The sequence below is a fragment of the Silene latifolia genome, chromosome 1, assembly GCF_048544455.1.
Source record: "Silene latifolia isolate original U9 population chromosome 1, ASM4854445v1, whole genome shotgun sequence".
Classification (NCBI taxonomy): Eukaryota; Viridiplantae; Streptophyta; class Magnoliopsida; order Caryophyllales; family Caryophyllaceae; genus Silene; species Silene latifolia.
Window position 1 is genome coordinate 135,923,277 of NC_133526.1, and position 3,708 is coordinate 135,926,984.

A 3,708-nucleotide genomic window follows, 5' to 3' on the forward strand; every position below is an offset into this window, starting at 1 on the left:
GATCATCTCAAGTTGGTATAATTCTTTTACCCTTTTACTCTTTATTGTTTATTTCTTCATTCTATTATCATGTTTATACTTGTTGTGATGATTGACACCATTAATGACATGTTTCCCATGATAATGAGTGAGTAGTTTCTTTAGCTAGGATTAATGGGTAATTATGGGAAATCAACATGGGAATGATTCATGCTTAATCTAATATGTTTTCATAATCAAATTGCTTGCTTGTTGTGATGTCAACTTTATGCACATGTTATGTTTGATGAAATGTTAAGCCTATGAATCCTTGCATTTTTACCATCTCTTATCTTTTCAACTTGACTTGTAAGATATAAACCAACTCGAGTCTTGTTAGACCATGCATAGAAGTTGAATAGGAGGAAAGTAAGTCGACTTGTAGGTGTTGTACAATCTAATCGATTCGACTCAGGACCCAACCCTTCCTATGAACCGTAAGACATAACCCAACTCGGTTCCTCCACAACATTAATTGCTTGCAACTTTGTAAACATGTTTGTATGATCAATCAACACCATGAACCCCTATGACCCCATGATATCCTAGCACTTTTAATCATTTGTTTACATCTTTCCTTTTATTGCTTGTTTTACCTTATTGCTTGCATTAGTCTAGACACAACTACAAACCCCAAACAAATTGTGACACTAGCATAAATTGAGATAGATAGACTTAGAACCCAAAGCACACCGTCCCATGGATCGACCTCGACTTACCGCTAACTAGTTGTTTGTTGAGTATTATAAATTTTGTTTGATTGAGAGCCCCAACGACACTCTTATCAAATACCCCATTAGTCTAATTAGAGGAGCATGTTCTTCTTATCAATAATTTAGGGTAGTTAATATCAATCAAATCTCTCTTTAATATTGTAATCAAGTATTAATCAAGTTTTAATCCAAGTTTTAGTTCTTTAATCTCTCTCTTGTTCTTCCTTTATTTTGGGTAATTAGAAGATTATTGGGTTTATTGGGAGATTAACAACCTTCCATCAATCATCAAGTTCTTCTATTATTCTTTGCATTATTATTTTGGAATCATTAGTAGGTATAATCTCTTAATCCCTTTTTAATTATTGTTAATTGCTTTCATTTATTCATCATGTTTCATATTGTTAGTATGATTGACAACCTTGCTAGCATGATCAACATGACAATGAGTGAGTAGTCTCTTAGCTAGGGTTTAATGGGTGATTAGGGAAACCAACATGGGGAATGATTCATGCTTAAATTAATATGCTTTCATATCTTATTTGTTTGCTTGTTTTGATCTTAATACATGCACATGTTATATTTGATGAAATGCTAAGCCTATGAATCCTTGCATTTACTATCATCTCCTATCTTTTCAATGAGACTTGTAAGACATAACCCAACTCGAGTCTTGTTAGACCATGCATGTGTTGAGTAGGAAAGATTAAGTCGACTTGTAGGTGTTGTACAATCTAATCGATTCGGCTCCGGGACCCAAACTTTCCTAGGATTGTAAGATATAACCCAACTCAATCCATCACAACAATAATTGCTTGCTTATAATTTGAGAACATGTTTGTATGATCATATCCCATGATTCCCCTATGAACCCATGACACCCTAGTGCCTTTAATCAATTGTTTACACCCCTTATTTTATTCATCTTGCTAGTTTATTTTCATTGTTATTTTAGTTTAGTAACCTTCTACACCAACTCAATTTGTGACACCCCTAGACACTACTAGTTACAATAGAATTCTCATTTCAATACCCGTCCCTTGGGATCCGACCTTTATTTGCCCCTTTACTAATTGTAGAGTTGTTTGTGAAGTATAAATTGTGTTTTGTATCGACCATTGACCAACGACCACATATGCTTAATTGTGAACACGAAATGGACCCGATCAAAAATGGCGCCGTTGCCGGGGACGGTGTTTAATTGATTTTAGATTTCTTTTATTGTTATTAGTTGTGTCTTTTTCACCTTGGGGAAGTAAAACTCCTCAAGGTTTGTTCTAATTGTTTTCTAGTTGTTTGATATTTTGCATGTCTAGAAGGTTACAAAGTGATTTGTTACCTTTTGACCGTGAAATCGAAAGAACCTTGACGAATAATAGAAGACTTGTTAGGAGGAATTTGAGAGGTGTTGGTGAAGTTGTTCAACCCACTAGTGAGTTTGTCAATCCTTTCGCAATAGAAGGAGAAGAAAACCCATTACACAATATCCCACAAAATCCACCTACAATGCCTAAATTCTCGTCACACTCTATACCCACCGAGGAGGATCTACCAAATGGTACTCCTACACCGCAACATCTCACCGGTAATTTTATTGCCAAGTCCGCCTTCATCCAACTAGTTGAGAGGAGCCAATTCGGGGGAATGCCTAGTGAGGACCCTCATTCTCATATGGAAACCTTTTGCGATTATTGTGAAGCTATCTCTCAAACGGGCGTGACTCAAGACCAAATAAGATGGGTCTTATTTCCTTTTTCGTTAATCGGCACCGCAAAGCAATGGTTGAAGGGCCTTGATAAGGCCACCCTTGGAATAGATTCTTGGAAGAAGTTGGCTCTAGCTTTCTACAAAAATTCTACCCACCGGAAAAGACTAACATGCTAAGAGCTCAAATTACGGGTTTTAAGCAAAGGGATGAAGAATCTTTGTATGAAGCTTGGGAGCGGTTCAAAGGTATTTGTCGCTCATGTCCTCACCATGGACTTAGCGAATGGTTTTTAGTGCAACAATTTTGGAATGGTTTATATGAAGATTCAAGGAACATTCTCAATATGGGATCAAATGGAATGTTCACCGAAGTTGATGACAATCAAACATGGAACAAGATTGAGGAAATGGCGGTCCATAATTCACAATATAGTAGACCTCGCAAGGCTACTAGAGGAGGAAAGTATGAAGTGGACTCCGTTACTCAATTGGGTGCTCAACTTAGTGCTCACATTGACACAATCAACTTGAAGTTTGAACAAGCCATGGCTAGACTTGAGGAAAACTCAAAATCATCAAAGCATCATGTCAATACCATGACGGCATCCTCATCAATCCCAAGCGGGATATGTGAGAATTGTGGAACTTTGGGTCATGACTCAAGTGAGTGTAGGGGAACAACCGAACAGGTTAATGCTTTCCAAGCTTACAAAAGTGGTACCCCTTATTCAAATTTTTACAATGAAAACACCAAGTTCCATCCAAATATCTCATACAAAAGCCAAAATGTTCAAAACCCTCAAGCAACATACACTCCACCACCCATGAGAAATCAAAATCAAAGACCCTTTTTCAATCAAAACCAAGGCTACCAAAATCAAAATCCATACAATCACCAAAATGACCAAGGTTTTGATGTCCAAAAAGCGGTCCTCCAAATGCAAAAGAATCAACAAGAATTTTTCACTCAAATGCAAAAAGATAGCCAAGCAAAAGACACCACCATCAACAACATTCTAGCTCACACCAAGATGTTGGAAACACAATTGACTCAACTAGCATCTTCAAGCTCACAAAGACAAAAGGGGCAATTACCACCTCAAAGTAATCCCCCTAGACATGAAACGGTTAGTGCCATTCACTTGAGAAGTGGTACAAGATATGAAGCACCAAAGGAGCAAGTTGAGGATGAAGTTGTGAGAGCTAGTGAGAATGAAGTTGTGGTGCAAGGTCCCAAAGAAGGAGAATCATCAAAAGAAGAAAGTTCAAA

The 3,708-nt window shown here is 37.3% G+C and overlaps 1 non-coding gene across 1 annotated transcript; it reads right to left on the reverse strand.

The window, feature by feature from the left end:
- Positions 1-2,608: 2,608 nt before the first annotated feature.
- LOC141617681 (small nucleolar RNA R71) lies at positions 2,609-2,715 on the reverse strand. The gene has a single exon (XR_012531181.1). It is a non-coding gene; the product is annotated as a small nucleolar RNA R71 (small nucleolar RNA).
- Positions 2,716-3,708: the final 993 nt, after the last annotated feature.